The sequence below is a fragment of the Heloderma suspectum genome, chromosome 1 (assembly GCF_057233095.1).
Source record: "Heloderma suspectum isolate Gila_16-S chromosome 1, 16-S_ref, whole genome shotgun sequence".
In the NCBI taxonomy this organism is placed as follows: domain Eukaryota; kingdom Metazoa; phylum Chordata; class Lepidosauria; order Squamata; family Helodermatidae; genus Heloderma; species Heloderma suspectum.
The window spans coordinates 341,175,252-341,200,101 of NC_139458.1; the positions used below are offsets into that span (position 1 = coordinate 341,175,252).

General features: G+C 42.8%; 1 long non-coding RNA gene across 1 annotated transcript in view; it reads left to right on the forward strand.

Moving 5' to 3' along the window:
• LOC146359597 (uncharacterized) overlaps positions 1-21,989 on the forward strand; it is a 78,899-nt gene extending 56,910 nt beyond the window's left edge. Inside the window, exons 4-5 of the long non-coding RNA XR_014786715.1 lie at positions 6,675-6,851; positions 21,430-21,989. This is a non-coding gene — a long non-coding RNA (uncharacterized LOC146359597). The remainder of the gene's footprint in view (positions 1-6,674; positions 6,852-21,429) is intronic.
• Positions 21,990-24,850: the final 2,861 nt, after the last annotated feature.

The window sequence follows — 24,850 nt, forward strand, 5'->3', positions numbered from 1 at the left end:
AAACTTTTATGTGCATCCCAATAAAAAAAAACCAGGAGAACATGAGTCACTGTTTCGATCTCCCCTGATCTGCATGGGCACTTAGGTTCACGATAAGGAATTTTTCTATATCTGCCTTCCAAGGACAGCTGAGGGAAGTGTGTTAACTTGGGCTAATATGAAGGCTCTATGATATCTTTGAACTGAGAGCGTAACAAGGTATTTTGCCAGATTAAAAGGCCAGGGCACTCTATCATATAGGCTGGGGTTGGAGATTGATCCTGAATCCTGCTGACGGTCCACGTCAACAAGACGTTGTCTAAGTAGCCCCCTGGCTGCCTCATATCCAAATGCATAGATTATAACGCAGTTATCTCTTGGACTGTGCACTTCTCCAGATTTTGTGATAAGAGTTCTTAGCTCAAAAATGCATACAACTTAAGATAAATTGCATACAAAAGTGAATGTTTTAAAGTACGTACCAAAATGTGTGTTTTAGTGGAACTTGTGAACAAAAATAAGTGCAATTTTTTATGCTTTTTATTGCAGACTGATGCGGAAATGGAATAGATTTAATGTTTTTACTTTAAAAATTTTTTTTTTGTTTTTATTGTTGCAGGTTTTTATTGTTTTGAATTGTTGTACACTGCCTTGATGGATTTTTAGCAGATAAGGTGGTATATAAATGATAACAAATAAATAATTATGATTGAACAGATGTGAAACTGACACAGATAGGAAATAGGCTGATTTGTCTGTCCCTACTTTTGATACATAATTGTACTCAAACCAGATCAACATTATGTCTTTTCTCCTGTCTCCTCAACTGTCATCTGTCTTCAGCCATGATTATCAGGGGCCACAGGGAGCAGAAGGCAATGTATCTTTGATACTAGAGCATGACCAGGAGATGCAAGCAAAGAATGAGCATTTATATATTGGGACAATTGTTTGTTTTATGTTGAAGTTTTTAAACAGCTTTAGATTATATTACACTGTGTGAGGGAGAGTCTGTGATTAGGTAGGTAGGTAGGTAGGTAGATGAAATTTAAATTGGGGGTTGGACTTGATGGTCTTATAGGTGCCTTCCAACCCTACTATTCTATGATTATAAATGATTTAATTCAACATCGTTACATATTTTTTTCTTCTTTTGAGCCCTTTCTAATCTGTGAAGTATTACACAGCACAGCCTAAAGTGCTTTTACAGATAGCTCTTTCATCTGCTAAACACACATGCTTTGCGCATCTGTTTACATCTGCCTATGTTACATGTTGGTGCTAGGCACTAGACATATAGTGAGACTTAATTATTTCTGTATGATTAACGAGCCTCTGCTTGGCTGACTCCGTATGTGTTTGTGGTGAATGCTTTGACTAGCTTGTTACTAGGACTAGTAGCATCAGAATGTTCAGACCATCTGGCAATCCTTATTCAGTGGTTGGCTGTCTTTGCCTAGCAACAGGAAAATACCAGGACAAACACCAGCACTACTGCTTGCTCTACTCCATAAGGGAGCAGGATCCGTTTCTATTGCTTGTGACACTAACGTAAAAAACCACAGGCCATGCCCAATAGCCTTTGTAGCAGGCTGAAGCCTTTAACTGATCATCTATTGCAGTTTACTGTTATATTTATTGATGCTAATACAACAACAATTAAAATGTATATTTTAAGTGTATTTATAAGCAGAATAATATTTTATTGTTCAGATATAACAATAGCCCCCCCTTAAACAACTTAAACACCCATCTCCTCCCACCTAACATTAAAGCTACTTTTTAAGTTGCCCTAAATTCATAAATAGTTTGGAGGGTTGAGTAAATGAGGAAATTAACCCACTCCAGTACTCTTGCCAAAAACCCCCCATGGAACATATCACGAGGCTAAAAGATATGACGCTGGAAGATGAGCCCCTCAGGTCGGAAGGTGTCCAATATACTACTGGGGAAGAGCAGAGGGAATTTCCAAGTAACGCCAGAAAGAGTGAAGCGGCTGGGCCAAAGCCGAAAGGACACTCAGCTGTGGATGTGTCTGGTGGTGAAAAGAAAGTCCAATGCTGTAAAGAACAATATTGTTTAGGAACCTGGAATGTAAGATCAATGAATCAAGATAAGCTGGAGGTGGTCAAACATGAGATGGCAAGATTGAACATCGACATCTTGGGAATCAGCGAACTAAAATGGACAAGCATGGGTGAATTTAATTCAGGTGACCATTCTATCTACTACTGGGGGCAAGAATCTCTTTGAAGAAATGGAGTAGCACTCATAGTCAACAAAAGGGTGGGAAAAGCAGTACTGGGGTACAATCTCAAAAATGATAGAATGATCACAGTATGAATCCAAGGCAAACCATTCAACATCACAGTAATTCAAGTCTATGCCCCAGCCACAGAGGCCGAAGAAGCTGAGGTTGATCGGTTCTGTGAAGACCTACAACACCTTCTAGAACTAACACCAAAAAAACGATGTCCTTTTCATCATAGGGGATTGAAATGCTAAAGTACAAAGTCAAGAAATAACTGGAATAACAGGCAAGCATGGCCTTGGACTTGCTTGCAGGACAAGCAGGACAAAATGAAGCAGGACAAAGGCTAATAGAGTTTTGCTAAGAGAACACGCTGACCACAGCAAACACTCTTTTCCAACAGCACAAGAGGCAACTCTACACATGGACAACACCAGATGGTCAATATCGAAATCAGATTGATTATGTCCTTTGCAGCCAAAGATGGAGAAGCTCTATACAGTCAGTAAAAACAAGACCTGGAGCTGACTGTGGCTCAGATCGTGAGCTTCTTGTTGCAAAATTTCGGCTGAAATTGAAGAATGTAGGGAAAACCACTAAACCATTCAGGTATGACCTAAATCATATCCCTTATGAAAATACAGTGGAGGTGAGGAGCAGATTTAAGGGATTAGACCTGATAGACAGAGTGCCTGAGGAACTATGGACAGAGGTCCGTAACATTGTTCAGGAGGCAGCAACTCAATCCATCCCAAAGAAAATGAAATGCAAAAAAGCAAAGTGGCTGTCTGATGAGGCTTTACAAGTAGCTGAGGAAAGAAGGGAAGAGAAAAGTAAGGGAGAAAGGGGAAGATATATCCAACTGAATGCAGAGTTCCAGAGAATAGCAAGGAAAGACAAGAAGGCCTTCTTAAATGAACAATGCAAAGAAATCGAAGAAAACAATAGAATGGGAAAGAGTAGAGATCTCTTCAAGAAAATTGGAGATCTCAAGGGAACGTTTTGTGCAAAGACGGGCATGATAAAAGACAAAGAAGGCAGGGACCTAACAGAAGTAGGTGAGATTAAGAAGAGGTGGCAAGAATACACAGAAGAACTCTACAGGAAAGATCTGAATGTCCCTGTTAGCCATGATAGTGCGGTCACTGAACTTGAGCCGGACATCCTAGAGAGTGAAGTCAAGTGGGCCTTAGGAAGCATTACTAACAACAAAGCTAGCGGAGATGACAGTATTCCAGCTGAGCTATTTAAAATCCTAAAAGATGATGCTGTTAAAGTGTGGCACTCAATATGCCAGCAAATTTGGAACACTCAACAATGGCCACAAGGCTGGAAAAGGTCAGTTTACATTCCAATTCCAAAGAAGGGCAATGCCAAAGAGTGTTCAAACTACCGTACAATTGTACTCGTTTCACATGCCAGCAAGGTTATGCTCAAAATCCTACAAGCTAGGCTTTAGCAGTATGTGAACCGAGAACTACCAGAAGTACAAGCGGGGTTTCGAAGAGGCAGAGGAACTAGAGATCAAATCGCCAACATTCGCTGGATCATGGAGAAAGCAAGAGAATTCCAGAAAAATGTCTCTTTCTGCTTCATTGACTACGCTAAAGCCTTTGATTGTGTGGATCACAACAAACTCTGGCAAATTCTTAAAGAGATGGGAGTACCAGACCACCTTACCTGTCTCCTGAGTAACCTGTACGAGGGTCAAGAAGCAACAGTAAGAACCGGACATGGAACAACCGATTGGTTCAAAATTGGGAAAGGAGTACGACAAGGCTGCATATCATCACCCTGCTTATTTGACTTATATGCAGAGTACATCGTGAGAAATGCCGGGTTGGATGAATCACAGGTCGGAATTAAGATTGCTGGGAGAATTATCAACAACCTCCGATATGCAGATGATACCACCCTAGTGGCAGAAAGCGAAGAGGATCTAAAGAGCCTCTTGTTGAGGGTGAAAGAGGAGAGTGCAAAAGCTGGTTTGAAACTCAACATTAAAAAAACGAAGATCATGGCATCTGGCCCCATCACTTCCTGGCATATAGAAGGGGAAGAAATGGAAGCTGTGACAGATTTTATTTTCTTGGGCTCCAAGAGCACCGCAGACGGTGACTGTGCTAGCCATGAAATTAAAAGATGCTTGCTCCTTGGTTGGGAGGAAAGCTATGGCAAACCTAGACAGCACAATAAGAAGCAGAGACATCACCTTGCCGACAAAGGTCCGTCTAATCAAAGCTATGATTTTCCCAGTAGTAATGTATGGCTGTGAGAGCTGGACTGTAAGGAAGGCTGAGTGCCGAAGAATTGATGCTTTCGAACTGTGGTGCTGGAGAAGACTCTTACGAGTCCCCTGGACTGCAATGAGGTCAAATCAGTCAATCTAAAGGAAATCAACCCTGACTGCTCATTGGAAGGACAGATACTGAAGCTGAAGCTCAAATATTTTGGCTACCTAATGCGAAGAGAAAACTCCCTGGAAAAGACCCTGATGCTGGTAAAGATTGAAGGCAAAAGAAGAAGGGGATGGCAGAGGATGAGATGGCTAGATAGCATCACCGATGCAATGAATATGAACTTGAGCATACTCCGGGAGAGAGTGGAGGACAGGAAGGCCTGGCATGCTATGGTCCATGGGGTCACGAAGAGTTGGACACGACTTAATGACCAGAACAACAAATATGTAGAACACAGACAAAAACTCTTGGCTCCATAAGCATTTTGGGCAGGATCCAATTGGACGTTAGTGCTAATGTAAATTACCTTGTGCTAGCGCAAGGGACCTCTAGTGCAAGACTAATGTTAGCTGTGTGATGGGATTTCCTGTAAAAAAGTCACATCAACTAACACTATTGGCATTGTGCTAAAGGGCGATTACACTGGTGCAACATAATTTACATTACTGCTAGTGTTCAGTTGGATTCATAAGTAAAATCTGAAAACAAGATTTGGAGGGAGCAATCCTATGGCCGCTAGACAGCAGCTAGATGGCCATAGGATATGCTGTTTTCTGGGAACCGAACTTGGAGCCCGTGCTCTGAGGTTGGTTCCTGGAAAACTGACCTCCCCCCATGTCTGCGCTGCCTCGGAGGCAGCGCGGAGAAGTGCAAAGCGGCTGAGAAGGTTTGGGGCTGGGGGCGTTCCAGGGCAGGGAGAGTGGATCTGCCTGTACAACACATCCTATGTGTTGTACAGCAACCTCTTCTACTGCTTGGGCCCCCTGTGGCTAGAAAGCCGAAAACAGCTGTCTAGCAGAAAAAGCCGGGCAGGAGAGGCGCGGAGGGAACAATCCCCCCATGCTTCTCCTGCCTTACTTTGGATAGGGCTCTGAGTTTGGAGGTTTTGGATTGCGCCCTTAGATGAAGATTAGAAATATTTTGCACCATCTCTCCTGCATTTTTTTTTTTTTTGCTTAATACTTTGAGTAATTATTTCAGTACATTGTGGATCTTCAGTCTTTTGAGCCCTTGGTGCCAAGTTAGGTAACAACAGTAGAAGTTCGGGACAAACTAGACCCTGTGCCATATCCATCACTTGAAGTGCTGTGGTTGTATTTTAAAATTGCGTAATGGAGCTTGCCTTCTGGAGCTAATGGTCACCGCAGGGTGTGTGTACAACTGTCATCTAGATTTCAGTGGGAAAGAAAGTGTTAACTGTGTCCCCATGTACTGTGGTCCTGATGGAAATCACCCCCTACCTTGGTAGCTTTTAACCAGAAATGAACAATGAACATGACACTGCAAGGCACATATTACTAATATTAGCATCATGTCTAGTTTGGCCCTTATATCTCCAAATTTCTAAAAATATCACCAAATGTTTTGAGAACAGAAGCCCTTAAAATTGTTTACCTTAGTAAAAAAAATCCTCATCTCCTCTGGACGCCAATATGTGTTCTTGTGACGCCTGGTGGTCAGAAAGGCCCAACTCTTGCTAACGTCACCTACCAGCACACACATCATGCTCTGATGCACACAAGGCACTCCCTCCCTATACACATGAGCAATTCTCTTCTAGGAGTAAAATGGCAAATCTCACAAGATCTGGATAACAGATACATAGATATAGGGTAATTTCTAGAGCTGTGCACAAACGGCCTCTCAAAATTCTCCAGCCTATTTGTGGGCAGAGAAATTGGGGGGATAATGTTACTGAATTTCTCCTAGGGGAGGAGAAATTCTCCAACAGTTTCTCACAGGTAGGCTCACTGTTGGCAGGGGTTGTAGCACAGCTTTCGTTATTTTTTCCTCACGGTTTTTGGTTTATTGTTTTGCTTCTGCAGGTGGCAACAGTATCAACTGTGGTGAGGCTTCCACTCTTCTGAGGCAGAATTTTGAATTTCTTTTGATGGTATTTTTGAGCTTCCCTGATCACTGCGAAGTGGCCGGGCGTGCTGTGTGTGTTTTCTCTCTCTATTACACATCTTTCCATTGCTCTGCAGCTTCCCAGGCCACCTGCACTTTCTGAACTGAAAAAGCCCCATGGGAGGAATTGCCTCATGATGTCTTCCTCACTATGGCCTTAACTGAAGTGTGGGAAGCCGAGGAGGCCACAGGCTGCCACAGAGATTATTATACGATGGCACTCATGCACTCTCCTCAGCTACCTCATAAGTAAGGTAAGCATAAGAACTGCAAACCCTACCCATGAGAATTTCTCCAAAATTTATCCCCCTTTGGGTTTGTTTTCGAAAGCAATTTCTTTTCTATCCAATTGAATGAGAATAGCCGAAAAAAATGTGGGAGAAATTTTTGGCACAGCACTAGTAATCCCCCCCCCACAATATCCTCAAGCAAGATCTTAGCCTCATTTCCCACCCCCTTCATAGTAACAGAGTTGCATACTGGCCTGGTGCCTGGATCTCTGGGCACCTGTAAAGTCTATCCTTTTCTCCCCTCTACTATGCTTTGCCCTGACAACTAGTGGTTTATCAGAACCCTTCCTTTATTGTGCACCTCATACACACACTCTTAAATTATTATTTATTGGAATGAAAAAGTCCAAGAAGCATAGATATATGGTTTTTTTCTTTAGTGGGGATGATTTTATCTTGCTAATGTCACATACCAATACACACATCATGCTCTGAAGTACACAGGGCATGTGTGTGTGTGTGTGTGTGTGTGTGTGTGTATATATATATATATATATATATATATATTATACACACACACACACACACACACAGAGTACTGTGCCAAAGTCTTAGGCCACCATTAGATTTGTTGTTTTAGCAATGGTATAATGACCATATATAATTATTTCTCAGTCTCTTCGTGGGGGGAGGTCAGTTTTCCAGGAACCAACCTCAGAGCACGGGCTCCAAGGTCGGTTCTTTGGTTTTCTTTGCCACCCCTCTGGCTCTCTGGGCCCCAGTAAAGTGTACCTCTTCCTGCTGCCCCCTCCAATGCATATGCCCCTTGTTCTGAATAGTACTGAGAACTGTTGCGTGAAGAGAAAGGAGGAACATTTGATTCATGTGGTGTGGCATTTATTAAAAAGGTAAGCTCAGGTGAACACATGTTATATTTTTATCTGTGTCTATCATCTAACCATCTATTCGTGGCTCACCATGATATGCATTTTAATTGCTATTTCTATCTGACCAGTTTATTAGTAGTTTGTAAAGTAAACTCAACATGTAGGTCATAAGTTCGCAGCTAACGAATCCCTGGTTGTTTACCAAACACCAGAATTAAATTACATTTGTAATTGTTTTGCAAATACTTTGGCCTAACTAATTAAATAGGAATGACTCTGTACGTTGCTATAGTGCAAGGAATATTAAAGCCTTTAGGGCACGCTTCAAATTAGCATCTTTATTTGTTTAATTGTATACTATGTGGTCAACTGACACTTCCAAGGGGGAGAAAAATAATCATTTGACACCATGATACAATTGAAGATGCAAAGGGAAAACATGAGGCCAACCAATGATTAGAATAACTCCATGTTGATTTGTATAGAGCACTTTCTGGTTCCTGGCTTTGAGAATTATGTATTACATGCACAGAACCGAAAGCATTAAAATAAATTAAACATAATGCATGGTCTTCTTGACTTAGATCATGGGAAAGATTTGTATGTTGAACTAACCTGGGGTGGGGGACCTGTGGCCCTCCATATGTTGCTGGGCTAGATCTCCCATCAGCCCCAGACAGCATGGCCAATGGAACTAGTTCAGCAGTTTCCCACCACTGAACTAATCAATCTATACAGTGCTTTGCAGTTCTTCCTGCTATTGTTGAGGTTTGCAGGATGGTAAAGCTGTGGAAGGAAGTAACCAATGGTCTGTGGACCAGTAATGGGATGCAAAGAAGGCAAATACAAAGTCTAGGAGGTACGCTGAAGTATCCGGACACATAATGTCCCATATCTCTATGATCATGTGTGCATTTGAGCCTTCTTAATGGCTTTGCTGGCCCAAGAGGAAGAATAACTCCTGAAAGGTTCAGAGGAAGGCAAGGTCAAGGGCTGGGTGTGGTCCTTCTGTGACGTAGCACCTCAGGGAGATCTTCTCAGACACCTGTATCTTCTAGGAACTGCGGTGGAGCAATATGCAGGAAAACTGATTGCGTATTCCAGCTTCAGTGCATTTGTGACTCACCAATGATCTCTCACATGCTTATTAGCATGAATTCAGTTCCAAGCCCTAACTGGCAAGGCAGCTTGAAACCGCCAACTGATGCCAAACAATTGACTGGTCTGCACTCTTGGTTTAACCAGCTCGCATCTGCTGGGACCAGTTCTGCAGCACTAAGGGGACTGCTTGCAGAGCAATCCTGATCTTATGATCAGTATTTAAAATTCACAATTGCAAAACAACTTGGCATAGAAGCCCATTGTGCTTGGAAAGCTGTGGGGGAAAGGTATTAATGGAGGAAATGCGAGCAAAGAGATGGGAAGCTGGCTCTGGACTAACCAAAGCAAGCAGGGAGAAGCAAGGAACAAGAGAATTGGATGGTTGCTGCTGGGATCAAGAGGAAGTCACCTGAAGGCAGATGAAGCAGTAAGCAAGAGCCAAGAGGTACAAGGGAAGGAGAGATGGAGGAAGCAGGGTGCCCACAAAGGAAGATGTTAGGAAACAGATTAGGGACAAGGAAAAAGAAGGTGTGGAAAACCAGTTGGGAATGGAGAAAGAAAGCAGGGACTCACCCATGTTGGGCATCTTGGTACTTATTAAAAGGTTACACACAAGTGATTTTTTAATTTAAACAAGCATGTCCAGTTTTGTTTACCTCTATTCAGGAATAATGACTTAAATTGGTTGCTGCAAAGAAAAGCAGCCAGAATGACCACAGCGATGGAGAATCTGTCTTTTTTTACGGGAAGAGATGGAAAGAGCTGGGCCTGCTTATTTGTTTGTTTTCCTTCCGCAGTAACATATGGCTGTGACTTGGCTCATATCCTTGAACTATGTGGATGGCTTCATTAAATGAATCTTTGCCTTGTGCAATCTTTCTTTGTTTGCCCAGACTGAATGTTCCTATGGCAAAAAGTCACGTGAGTCTGCCGTCAGCTTTTTGCCAGAAGCATGCGAACCCATGAAGCATGGCCAAAAATGCTTCCAATACAACTTGGATCACCACCAGTCACACTAATGAACACATATCAACATTGATCTCAAGTCACACTTGGTTTTTATGTAGTGGCTGGCTTCATAATTTCATACAACAGGATGATCAAAACCATTCCAAAGAGCTTCTCTGTGACAGCATAAGACAATAAGATGTTCCTGCTGACCTCACAAAATGGTTATTTTATTATATTTTCTCGATGAATAACTACTGCATACTGCATACATTTTGTGAGGCCAGCAGGAACATCTTATTGTGAGAAGTGGAGAACAACAGAGATAACAAAAAGTGGAACAGAAGCACCTGATGGCTCTTTGTAGGGGACCAGGGACTTGTCTGTTCATTACATTTATATCCCACCATTTTTCCTCTAGCAAGGAAGCCAAGGCAGCTGACATGGCTCTCCTCTTCTCTATTTTATCCTCACAACAACCCCTGTGAGGTAGCTTAGGCTGAGAGTCAATGACTGTCCCAAATTCACCCAGTGAGCTTCATGGCCAACTAGGGACTAGAACCCAGGTTTCCCAAGTCCCAGTCCAAGACTCTAACCACTACACCCGCACCACTGCTTTGCGTAACTGAGAGGCTTCAGGATGGACATGACAGGATGGCTTCCACCAAATAGAGTCTGCTCTTCCAGCCACAACATGGAAAACTAAAATGACCGGTTTTAGGGCATTGTAACACTGTTGCTTCACTGTTGGTTTCTCAGTCTGAACAACTTATAAACACATAGCCATACAGACTCTGTTGCCTTCCCTTACCTCTCTTTTCTGGAAGTGCCGCCTTTTTAACCTGATCACCTGCTTGGCTATGGTAATCCTGGCCCCTCTGATCTGTCTGCTGCTCCAGACCTTGACTTGACCCTGACCTGAATAATGTACTCACCTCTGGCCCTTCCAGTTGAATGCTTGCAGACCTGACCATGCAGGGGCCTGACTCTCTCTTAGTTAGTAATCATGCACATTAAAAGTATTCACATCCAGGGAGTAATTCCTGCATTCATATGCAACCTTTTATTAATAACTGGGACCAGTAGGTCTGAACATATAATGTCAATTCTGGCCCACTTACATTGGGTGCCTGTATGTTTCCAAGCCCAGTTCAAGGTGCTGGTTTTAACCTACAAAGCCTTACCCAGCTGAGGACTGCAATACCTGATGGAGCGCCTCTCGTGACCTGCACCGACCTAGACACTTTGGTCAACAACTGAGGCCTTCCTCCAAGTGCCACCTCCAAGGGAGGCTCAGAAGGTGGCAACAAGGTCCTTTTCAGTGGTGGCCCCCCAATTGTGGAATGATCTCCTCACTGAGGCCCACCTGGTGCCAACACTGTCATTTTTTCAGCACCAGATGAAGACTGTCCTCTACTCCCAGGCATTTAATGGCATATGATGTGGCATTTATGCCAGCTCTTTGAACAGGTCTAATATTTTATTGAAATTATTTTTAGCTGTTTGAATGGTTTTAAATTTTGTATATTTAAATTTTTATGCTGCATTTCATCTTGTGAATTGCTGTGAACCACCCAGAAAGCTTTGGCTATTGGGTGGTATAGAAATGAAATAAATCATTATTATTTTAGCAATAGATGTGGGAGTGCAAGAAGTTGTCGCATTAGGAGTACAAACGATGTGACATGGGAGAGCCACCACACTGGCATTGCTCCCGCCCTGAAGTAAAAGATGCTAAGATGCCATCTTCACTCAAGCTGCAGTGCATATGGCAGGAGAGCACCATGGCTTGGAATGAGTACATCGCAGGCCATGTTGGACATGTGAGGGACTCATGCCACCCTTATAGATCAGTCCATGCTGATCTGTTCTTATAGGAAGTAGGGACTTGCCTATTCATAATATTTTTCCCATGCAAAGATCATTCCTTTGATAGATTCCCAGTGAAAAGGTGGGTCCAGGGCATAGTCTGAAAGCACATTGAGGTAGCCACCATGCTGGAGCTAAGCAGGTCTGGGTCTGGTCAGTGCTTGGAGGGGACACCACACGCAGCCACCTTGGGTTCCACAATGGAAGAAAGGTGGGATATAAATGTAATAAACAAATAAATAGGTGTCGTGTGAATGATGCAGTTACAGGAACTGCACCCCAATGTGCCTTTTAAATAAGCCTTTAAATAAGGGGGTTGGACTCGATGGTCTTACAGGCCCCTTCCAACCCTACTATTCTATGATTCTAAGCTCTTGTAGAGCTTGTGCATTATATTATATATTCTTGTAGAGACTGTGCATTATACTTTGAGTTCTGACTGAAAGTTGTGTCTGAACATTGTGAATTGTTCCGTTATACAATGCAGTCTTCCCCCTAAGTGAGAACATGCTTTTCAAGGCAAGGGAAGTGTACTGTCAAATTGCTATTTGTGTTTAGGTACATAGGTAGCCTGAAGGAATTCATTCAATGTTTCTTTTTCCTTTTCCCCCTTTAGAATCTATTTTATACACACTTCACTTTATAGCGTATTGGTATGTGTTAGGGAACTGATTTAAATATAGCTCTTAATTTTATTGCTCTACAGTGAACAGTAAAAGTCAATTATACGATGGAATATCAAGGGGCTATATTTTATATTTTTAAAACATGATGTTCTGATTCCTGTGTCGAATATTTAATTTGTGCTCTGGCCTTGACTTGTTCTGCATTTACCAGATAGAGTAGAGCATGACCTTCTTAGAAATACAGAGATTTGTGCCAAGAAAGTAATTTTTAAGAAAAGTTTAAATGCATGCATTTTTTTTCCAGGATGGAGCTCTTGTTATTTATATTGTTAAAAAAAACAAACAAAAACAATTGCCAAATGAGTGACATTGGTCAGCTCTGATGATTTTCAAATTTCTTGTCTCTTTCCCATCTCCTTTTATCAGCTGCGGAACCCCTACACATCAGCCATAGAATTCTGCATCTTACAAAGCATTCTGGGGGCACATTCTAAGATGAACATTCAATTTTCTGATGGCCTATGCAAACTAGAAGTAGACCCTGGAACATGGAGCAATAATCTCTTCTAGCGGTATATTGAAAGTGGAAATCAGCTACTGTAAACAAGCTGCCATTGAGAAAAGTTGTCCACAGAGTTTTCTGTTGAACTTTGATTGCTGAATTAATGGTCCATGGGTTTTGGTGATGGAGGGAGCAATTCTATGGCTGCTAGACAGTGGCTAGACGGCTATAGGATATCCTGTTTTCCGGGAACTGACCTCGGAACCAACCTCCCCCCACTTCTGTGCTGCCTCTGAGGCAGCATGGAACAACCCTGTCCTCCACGCTTGCAAGAGGAGCATGGAGCGGCTGAAAAGGGGCGTGTCTGGGGTCATTCTGGGGCAGGGAGGGTGGAAATGCCTGTCTAGCCGAAAATGCAGGGCAGGAGAAGCATGGAGGGAACAATCCCCTCTGTGCTTCTCCTGCCCTGCTTTGGATAGGTGGTCGCCTCCGAGTTCAGAAGTGGCCGCCTATCTGGATAGGATTGCGCCCTTAACTGATTTAATTGCAAGATTATATCCAGCTCACTGGCAGGGCTACTAACACACACTTGCAGCTGTGTTTCTCTTAGACCAGGGATAGGCAACCTGGTGCCCTCCAGATGTTTTGGATTAGAACTCCCATAATCCTTGACAATTAGCCATGTTGGCTGTGGTTTATGGGAGCTGCAGTCCAAAACATCTGGAGGGCACCAGGTTGCCTACACCTAGTCCTAGTCTAAAGGCAGTATAGAAATGCAATAAATAAATACATGCCTGGACCCAAGCATTTTGTATTATATTTTAATTACTTTGAGCTTCATTGGGGGTCAGTTTTTTTGGTTGCTTAGGAGGGTGGATGACGTATTGGGAGGGTTCGCACGTCATGATAAACCGGGGTTCCTTCATCATTTATGAATAGCATGCTCGTAAACACTGCCCAAGTAGATGGCTAGTGTACCAGCCTTTTGCCCCATTCAGGTTTATAAATATGGTTTGTGTTTGAGTCACAGCAGGGAGACCAGATGCTATAGGGCCATTAGCAGGGGTCGGCAAATTGTGGCCTTCCAAATATTTTGGTCTACAGCTCCCATCAGCCATAGTCAGCATAGCCAATGGGATGATGGAGGTTGTAGGCCAAAACATCTGGAGGGCCACAGCTTGCCCACCCTGGAGGACTTCTGGGCCTCCCTTTCATATTTCTGTAGAAGAGGGACTTTTGGCATGTTTATCTCTCCCCGCAGCAAACTGCAACTGCTCAAAATTCAATCTTCTACCCAGCCATTCAAGTCAGAGGGCTTTCATCGCCTGCTGCATTAATTTTGGTCGACCTACATGGCTGTCATTTTCCCTTGAGGTTTTTGTTCCTTAAGAGCAATGCTGCGTGGTGTACACCAAATGAATCATAATTTAGTGCTGCAAACAAGAAATCCAAATACTAGCCCCCCAAACTCAAACAAAACAAATCCCACCAATGAAATCCCTATGCAAATTAAATAAATACAGCACATGGTTTAAAGATATAGTAGTATTAGAATAGCAGAAATGACTAATCATTTTAAATACTACGTTCTAATTGCACTAACCTCTTTCTTTGTAGCAGCCTTTGCTAAGAGATAATTGACCTCTTTGTCTCTTCCACATTTGGCTTAGAATGCATAGCTTATATCTCAGCCAAATAGATTCTGATATAGCCTGCAAAGAATCTTGACGGTTGGAAGTACTGCTGCATGGTGGGATTTTGTAAAAAGATTTAAAACTCAGATTTAAAAAAGATTTAAATATCAATTTAGATATCTTGATCTTATTATAACATCCTGGCTGGTTTAAAACTTACATTGTTTGACAACCTACATCTGATATTTCTTCTTTCCTTCCTTTCCTCCACAAAAAAACAAAAACAAACCCAAACAAACAAACAAAACCTCCAGAGAAATAAAAATCCCTTTCAGTTTATGAAGGCAAATTGCAATTTAGAGAGCAGCAGACAATAGGACTCTGTTAAATATTGCTGCTAGTGGATCTCATGTATAATGCCTTTGAAACTGGATGGACTCTTCTGCATAATAGGTTGTTTCATAAAGAAGATTCCATGTTGAACAGTATAAATAGCTATTATTATTTCAAGAAGGGTGGGGGGGGCGAGATGGATCTTTAACAATGAGTAATTCTTTCCTGTTTTAATTAATTAATTTCAAGGTTGTTGGCATTATAGCAGGGAAAAGGGATTAATTAATTTATTTTCTTTGTTAAAATGTCTACAACCTTGAGAACGGCATCAATTAAAACATAAACCCCAACACTCACCAGACTTGGTTTTTGACAAACTGCCAGCGAAAGCAGGTTGTATGGGCAAAGATTCTTCACTGAGCGATGCCTGGCAGTTAGTTCTGAATAATCATACAACAAGGGTTGACAGTAAGAATTGCCCACTGAATCACAACCACAACAATGGACAATCTACACCAGGTGAGAAAGCATTAAACAGGGAGATAGTTACAAATAGTTGTTGTTCAAGGACCAGAAAATTTGGCTCCTTCTTGTTTAGATCTTCTCTTTTCAACTAGGGCAACCTTCCTGGACCTGGTGCCTTTCATATGTGTTGGACTACAACTCCCATCAGTTCAGCCAGCACAGTTTCTTCTCTTCCCATCACTCACTCCATCCAAATTTGAGGGCCAAAACAGACATTACATTAAATGTGTGTTTAGCAGCTTTGTCTCCTTTTCATTTTTTACTCTAGAGTAAGTGCAGAGGCCCCAGTTCATAAGAACATAAAAGCTTTGCTGGATCAGACCAAGGTCCATCTAGTCCAGCATTCTGTTCACACAGTGGCCAACCTGAGGAAAGTCCACAAGCAACAGCAGCCTCCAAGTGATGTTCCCCAGCAACTGGTGTACATTGGCCTACTGCCTCTGATACTGGAGGTAGCATGTAGTCATCAGGACTAGAAGCCACTGATAGCCTTACTCCATGAATATCTCCAATCCCCTTTTAAAGTCATCCAGATTGGTGTCCATCACTATATTCTGTGGAAGTGAATTCCATAGTTCACTAAGAGAACCACCCAGACAGCTTTGGCTATTGGGTAATATAGAAAGGTGATAGATAGATAGATAGATAGATAGATAGATAGATAGATAGATGATAGATAGATAGATTAACTATGCCCTGTGTGAAGACATACTTCCTTTTATCTGTCCTGAATCTTCCACTGATCAGCATCATGGGATAACTCTGGGTTTTAGTATTATGATGAGAGAGGGAGAAAAATGTCTCCCTATTTGCTTTCTCCACACTGTGCATAATTTTGTAGAACTCTATCATGTCTGTATCTTTAAAGCCACCATAACCACGCTAGGGTTTTGATCTGGATTGGGGCTCTGTGCCTACTCTAGAGAAAAATTAAACAAACGCTGCTGCTAGACACACATTTAAAGTAGTATTTGTTTTGGCCCTACATTCAGTTGCATCTTGATGTCAGAACAGGGAAAGATCAGGCAGTTTTTCCAGCCAACAAATACTTACGATATATTGCAGTTGTTTTGAGCATACCTGCTTTTGTGTTCACAAATGGATTTGGGAGTTTGTTTTGCCAATCAAATCAATCTAGAGACCTGTAGCCCAAGAGATGGCTGGCTATTTCAAGTCAACATGCAAGCTTCTGTCTTCTTCACCTCTGCAGCTCCTCACTCTGTGCAGCTCCCCTGTGCTCATTTACTCTTTCATCCCCTCCCCAGTTATCTCACCATGGCCATATCCTTTCCCTCTTGTTTTACTCCACTAACTCTTAACTCTCAAGTTAACCCTGCATGCTTCCCTTGCCCTGTGCTTTCTCAGGCTTTGGCCTACTCATTACATAGTTTCATACTTGAACAGTCCTTTTTATTTGTAGGTGCTTATGCCTCGTCTGCCCTTCTGTAATAGCCAAGCAGATCAGAAAATGGCAGACAGAGTTACTTAGGCTTGGAGGAACGCAGGCAATGATACTGATAACCAGTGACATTTACAATGAGAACAGTTGAGCCAGTGATAAGAAGACCTTCTATCTGTCCAGCCCCTCTGTGAGACAGGGGAGGTGAGCTGAACCTTTTCTCTTCCCTGGTAACAACTTCACCACCACCATTGTTGCCACAAAATCTGTATGGCTGCAGTCCTATACCTACTTTCCTTGGACTAAGTCCCAATGAATTCAGTGGCACTTGCTTCTGAGTAGACATAGACATAGAATCATAGGATTGGAAGGGGCCTACAAGACCATCGAGTCCAACCCCTGCTCAGTGCAGGAAGCCTGATTCCCAGGTGGTCTCCCATCCAAGTACGAACCAGGGCTGACCCTGCTTAGCTTCCGAGATCAGGCAAGATAGATATGTATTGCACTGTAAGTATATTACACTGTACATTTTTAGCAGGGATATGCATTAGTTTCAGACAAAGCTCAAAGCTTGAGCAGAATCGGGCCACCTCAGTCTGCATCTAGTACTTCCTGAGTTGAAGCGGGCTTCCCTCTGAAGCAAGCAAAACTGAACCAACTCCAGAACAAGGCTTGGTTAACGACTTGCGTTTCACAGAAGAGGGAGACGTGGGGACTTTGTGTCTCCTGCAAATATAGTGCCTTTTATGAGAAAATTTAAAACCTGGTATGGCATTAGGGCAGGTTGGTATTAGTTTAGAATATGCAAAGCCTTTGAGGAACTTTAAGACTTGCATATGACTATACCAGCCTTCACCAACTGGTGCTTTTCAGATATTTCAGACTTCATCTCCCATCAGCCCAGGCAGCATGGCCAGTGGTCAGGGATTTTGGGAGTTGTAGGCTAAAACATCTGGATGGCACTAGTTCAGGAAGGCTGGACTGATATGGCAACTGGGTAGAAAAGTCTTGAAAATACTGGCCATAGGTACCTGTAGCTCAGCCAGAAAAATAAAGTACTTAAAAAAATTATCCTGCTAAACATTTCTGCTTTGGTGTTTGCCTTATAGTAAAAACTTGAAGTTGCAGTTGTAGATTAAAACAGATTGCTTGCTGTGAATCCCTTAAAGTTCTATTGAAACACGTGAAAATATTTCTTGGCAAATATTCACTTGGAGAGAAATACAAATTCCCTGTGTTTCCTTAGCCAAGCAAATTTCCAGAGAATGTACTCATCCCACATATAGTGTCAAGTGTGGATATCCTCTTTATGTGCTGCTGTTCGAGGAGCTATAGGAAAGTTAGCAATGGGTGTGTGAAATGTTAGGAGGAGGATTGTTTCTTTTTAAATTGTTTGTAGTCTGCTTCAAATCTGTGTCAACCCACTTTACAGTTTAGGTCCATTTTCTTTTTGCAGCGTTGCAATGATAAAGGAAACATTTGTGATTCAATCTAAAGCAATAAGCAAAGGCTTCAAGCCCATGTGCATACTCCCCCTCCCAATATCCACCCCCTTGATTAACATAGCACGAGGGGGAGCATGCGAACAAATCTGTTTGTCCTGCCCTCTTCTGCACATCCTTATTGCCGTTCCTGAAGCCCTCCATATGGTGGGGGTTGAACGTGTAGTGAGAGCCAGTATGGTGGAACGCTTCAAGTGTTGGGCTGGGATTCTAATCCCCCCTTGGCCATGAAGCTCACTGGGTGACTTTGGGCCAGTCACTGACTCTCAGCCTAACCTACCTCACAGGGTCATTGTGAGGATAAAATGGAGAGGAGGGGGACCACATAAGTTACCTTGGGTTCTTTGCAAGAAGAAAAGAGTTGGGCTATAAATGTAATTAATAATAATAATAATAATAATAATAATAATAATAATATAGTATACTGGAATCTAACTAGATTATGTTCACAGTTATCCTTACCTACGTGTACATTAGTCACCCAGCTGGGGGTTCCAGGTAATAATAGCTCTTCCAGAGAAGTGAGCAAGGGCCCAGCTAGACAAGATGTCAGTCAAGTGATCAGCCCTGGCATGCATGATTTTTAAAGCATTAAAAGCCATCATTGGTAGTGGTGGGGAGCAGCCAAGCCAGACTGAGACTGTGGCGTGAGTGGAAGGGAGGGGAGCATTAACCCTTTGCACCCATCATGGCCCTGTGCTTGCTATTCACAATGGGAGGAAAGCTCCCATTCCAGTGCAAATAGCAAGTGTTTCTGCGTGTTGGGAGGGGGCACACTTCTGTTTGGGACCATGGCAAAGGCAAAGGATTAAAGCCCCCTCCCTTCACACTATGGTCCAATACAGCAACGCTGGTTATTTCTCTTTTAAAAATCATTCACATCAGGCTTAAGCACATGACTAATGTCATATGTAGTTTGGCCCTGAGACTAGATTGGTAGAAAGAAAGAAAGAAAGAAAGAAAGAAAGAAAATGAGGAATGGCTATAATGACTTTGAGTACCTCCAGACAGAGGGCTCCTAGGCCTTTTATTCCAACTTTTCTTCCTTAACTGATTTTTTCTGGTAAGAAAAAAGAACGAAGAAGTGGTGGGAAAACACGGGAGGGCTACAAGTTGAAGACACAATCGGGAACACCCCGTAAAACTTCATGGATGAGGTAGTGCGATTGCACAATAAAAGCCTTGTCTGGAAGCATCCGTTACATAAATGGCCTCACAGCCACAACTGTAAAAGAGGCGTCTCATTTTAAATGGTTTATATGATTTAAGCAGGAAAATGAAAGCAGCAACCAGACATCTATACATATAAAATAAATGGGAACAAGTGGACAGAAATAAATCTAAGTCACAGGCTAAGAAAATGAATAAACAAAATCAATCACTTCAGAGACTTCCATGGATAGGGACAACCCTTTCCCAGGATATATTCACTATGGATGTATGAGAAATTTGTTTCAGTTTAGTTTTTACCAGAATTTACTCAGTTTGCACCTCCCAGAACTGAACACAGACCCGACTGCAATCAGCGGTCCAAGTCCATACATTTCCAAAAGAAAAAAAATGTGTTCGAAAAATGTGTACTTTTCAAAAGTGTACACAAACATGCCTTAATCAGAGAGAAAAATGCACACAACTGATGTGCACATTTAGAAAAATGCACATGAAAATACGCACCAATTTTCATGCAAGAGGAAAAAAAATCAAAGCTCACAATCTCATATGGATATAAGTTGGAACAAGCGTCAAGGTGGAATTCAGTGAATTTCAACAAGCTTGAGTTTTTCTGATTCACACATCCCTAATGTTCACACATAGCACTTAATAAAGGGGCTTAGCTGCACTTTTACCTTGTATGTGTCTTTGCAAAATATATGTACAGGTTGCTTTATCCCCTCTGATTCCAAGACCAGCTCCCTACGAGTTTGCATAGTTGATGGTAATTATCACAAGAGACATGTGGTTTGCATGGTAGGTGCCTGCATTGGATGTGGGGTATCCTGGAAGGTAGAGGAGGGGGACAACAATGCTCTCCATAGTATGCTACGTTGTCCAGAGTGAAGGTGGATCACATAATATGAGGAAATATTATCTCCTGTTGAGAATCATGGAGGAAATTGCCCAGTCTATAATTTATGGATGATTCACTTAGCAGATGGCTCAAAACAGAACCTTTAAAGACCATGATGTGATTCTTTTAGTTTGATTCTGAAACCTGAGATTTGAATTAGGCAAACCCAAAGACAGAGTTCCATCTTGATCAGCCAATTTGTGTGGGAAACAGTTGTATTTCAGCTGTTTCCATTTATGCCATCCTTTATTCAAGACTGTAAATTCCTTACTTCAGTTAAATGTCCAGGGTCTTTTTTGCTCATGCATGTGTCACTCACAGTTGTACTGCATCATAGTTTGTTTAGTTTTAAGGCTGTGGTGTAAACCATTTTTCTTACAGACATATGTTTCTCATTGATGCTGAACATGATGTATGTTTTCGCACATGCATGAAAATGATTTGACACAAAAGAGATTAAGTAGCTTGGGAAACATAGTTGGACAAAATGTTTAACATCTTGCAACAATATATAATATTATCTATGTAAGAGTGACTTATAAGGAGTCTTATCAAAAGTATGGCAGATTTCAAAATGGCTGGTAGAATTTGGAAGTGACAGAACCACAATATAACCAAAAACCCTGTGTTTGTTTTTAATTTCACCCGAGTCTAACTTGGGTCTGTGGCATACTGGGGCCACAGCATGTGATGTTCCTGTTATTTGTCTTGATATTGTTCTCTCTTTTAATTTTAGCACCCAGGGGAAAAGAAGATGGGTAAAAGGTATATCTTTAACAAACCCCAATATGAATTAAAGCTTCAAATAGCAATATGGTCACAAAGGCAGAGAAATAAGATATTGCTTATTTCAAAAATAAGCAAGTTAGTTGCCTGTGTAACATAACATTCAAACATAACAAGGCACAATTCTTAGCTACGTTCCTAATTTACCACTCAAGAAGCCCGGTTTCTAATGATAATTGGCAATATTTGAGATACAGGCATTCATCACACAGGGGCAGAAATCTGCATCAATACGAGGGCCTTCTCCATCTGGTTTCATTGCGGGATTAGATGGGTCTCCTTTACACAATTGTTTCTATCTCATTATATTCCATCCCTTACCTTTTCACTGGGTGGCTACTTTTCTGCAAAAAGCCATTTCATTCCCTGGGGGCATCGAGAAATTTAATCCCTGATTCTTTTCTCTTTTCCTCCCCTTGCAGATTACTGGTGGTTTGGTTGTGATTGACACACAATGTGGATGGACAGCAACCTCCACCGAACTCCTGAACCCTGCTCCCGCAAGCACCGGTTTCCTGGCGAACTGCTGGCATGCTGGCCATTCTGGGCTGTGGAGTAAGCAGCTGAAGTCAGGAGCAAAAGTCAGTGCATTGCGTTCAGTCACTCACAGCATGGCAGCAAGCCGGGATGGCAGCAAGCCAGCAGGTCAGTATACCAACATGCCCACAACCCCGACATCACTGCCATTCTTACCTTGATCACACGCCCCAACAACCCCAAATAAAGCAGTTTTTTAATGCTATGGAAGAAATACCTGGGCAGGCCATGGCACTGCTGTTGCACAGGCTGAAAAAATACAGCATATTTTCTGTGTGGGAATAACATGGGATAGACAGGAGGAAATGGTGGGAAAATCACTGGAGGATTATGATGTCATAACAGACCCACAAACTTCCGTGAGCAGTCAATCATGAATGTGCAAAGGAATTGCTGATGCCCATAATCAGCTAAAATAAAATTTCAGTTAAACACAAGGCAACTGAAAATTGCTGACCAAGGTTGCTGTTTCTTCTCGTTCTCCTTTTCCAATGTCCTCTCTGAAAGAACATTTAAGTCACAAAGAGGTAATGTCCAGTGGATGGTATGCATGTTAAATCGTGCCTAATACTTCTTTATGAAATTGATGGTGGTGTTGCCCACAATGCTGTTGAAAGATCTGATTGAAAATTTGTCCTTGAGACCTTGGGAAATCTTCTCTGCATCTTTATTAGTAAACTCTTCTACAGCATGTGCAGTCTTGGATGAAACATGACCATGAACCCTTGTTCTGCTAGTCTCCCCCCCTCCCATCTAGCTTGTGGTTATCTGTGCATCAGTGAATGTTCTTTCATGATAGCTCTCAAGGTTAATGTGCATAATGATTCAAGATGTTCAAACATTGTGACAGTTTTAGCTCAGACACCCTAGACTTGGTCACTAGGGGATAGATTTTCAAAAATGATCAAAGCTGTATCTTCGTATCATCAGTACCCCAAACTACATTCAGGCTTCCCACTGGGGTTCAGCTCCCATTTAGAGAAAAATATATGATAAGCACATTGAGCTGCTTTTGCCATTTATACTTTTAGATGCTATGCACATGTTGGTAAAGGCTCACCCTTAGGGATGTTGGAGAAATCCACAAAGGATTCAAGTGAATTTAAATTTCTATGAATCCAACATGCAAATTTCACAGTGGAATGGCTTTTTCCAAGTTGTGCAGATTCACTGGGCTCGGATCGCAGACCATTGTTTTTCCTTTTGGGTCAGATTTGTACACATGCCCATTAGAGCAAATGCACATGTGCTAATGCACACTAGCGCAAGTGCGCATTAGCACGAATGTGCATTTGCAAACAGGAACAAAATTTGCGTACATCCTTAAAAAATTCTGATTCTGTCAATGAGTGGACAACGGAACGAAATACTCCTGACAGTCTGAGAAACACAGGCAGAACAGATTTAATAAAATCTGTATATGCCTGCTTACTCCCAATCTTCTTGCAGGACAATTTGAAAGTGTGCAAAATTCCATGCAAAAAATAGTACTATTTATTTATTTATTTAATTTCTATACGGCCCAATAGCCGAAGCTCTCTGGGCGGTTCACAAAAATTAAAACCAAACAGCACACAATAAAACAATTTAAAATATATAGAACATTAAAACCACAATATAACAATACAACCACAATAAAACCTAGCAGCAGTGCAGGAGTTTAAAATACAGAATTAAAACAGCAAAGCTAAAAGTCTAGAAAGCTAAAATGCTAAAATGCCTGGGAAAATAAAAAGGTCTTCACCTGGTGCCAAAAGGAATACAATGTAGGTGCCAGGCGAACCTCACTAGGGAGCTCATTCTAGAGCCAGGGTGCCACAGCAGAAAAAGCCCTCCTCCTAGTAGCCACCCGCCTCACTTCCTTTGGCAGGGGCTCACGGAGAAGGGCCGCTGACGATGATCTTAAGGTCCGAGCAGGCACATATGGGAGGGGGCGATCCTTAGGTAACCTGGCCCCAAGCTGTTCAGGGCTTTGAATGTTAACACCAGCACTTTGAATCAGGCCCGGAAATAGGGTTGGCGGAGAATTTCTCCCCGAAACTTCGGGGGGCCGAGCGCCAACGTGTTCGGCCCCCTGAACAAGTTTCGGGGAGAAATTCTCCGCACCCCCCGCACCCCCCCCGGGACGGGACTTACCTTTCCCAAATGTCCCTCCCGGCGGCGGGTCCCGGCGGCGGTTCGTCGGGTCTTGGTCAGGGGCGGGGGCGGCAGCCGGTCTTTCGACTGGCTGCCACCGCCGCCATTCCAATAAAAGTAAAAAAAAAAACACGCCCCCGTGATAGGCTACGTTAATCGTCATGTAGCCTATCACGGGTGACTTTAAAAAAAAAAAGCGCGTATGCAAATGGCGGCCCCCATAGGGAGCCGCCATTCCCATTCCTTATTTGGTGGCTGTAGTCTACGTAAAGATTACGTAGACTACGGCGAAAATAAGGGCAACGCTATTTGCGTTGCCTTTATTTTCGCCGTAGTCTACGTAAAGATTTACATAGAATACAGCGACCAAATAAGGAACGCGAATGGCGGCTCCCTATGGGGGCCGCCATTTGCATACGCGCTTTTTTTTTTTAAAGTCACCCATGATAGGCTACGTGACGATTTACGTAGCCCATCACGGCTGACTTTGCAGATCTAGTCGTGATAGGCTACGTTAATCGTCATGTAGCCTATCATGGGGGCGTGGTTTTTTTTTAACTTTTTATTTCGCGGCCGGGCGAGGCGAGGCACCTCCTCTCCGGCCTGAATTTCGGCCGGGCGAGGCGGGAAGCCTCCCCCCCAACCTGAATTTCGGCCAGGAGAGGCGGGAAGCCTCCCCCCCCCGGCCTGAACTTCGGGGGGAGAGCAGCGAAGCGCCTCCCCCCCACCGCGAAAAGCTGCGAGACCAGGTAAGTGGCTTTCGTGCACTCCTACCTGGAAATGGACTGGCAGCCAGTGCAGCTGGAAAAGTACTGGCATAATATGAGCTCGCTGGCCAGTCCCTGTTAACAATCTTGCTGCCCTATTTTGGACCAGCTGAAGTTTCCGGACTGTTTTCAAAGGCAGCCCCACGTATAACGCATTGCAGTAATCCAGACGAGAAGTTATCAGAGCATGGATAACTGTAGCTAGGCTATCTCTGTCCAGATAAGGGCGTAGTTGGTATACCAGCCTAAGCTGATAAAAAGTGCTCCGTGCCACCGAGTTCACCTGTGCCTCAAGTGACAGTTCTGGATCCAAGAGCACCCCCAAACTACGAACGTGATCCTTTAGGGGGAGTGCAACCCCCTCCAGAACAGGTTGAATATCACCTAGCCAGGCAGACGAACC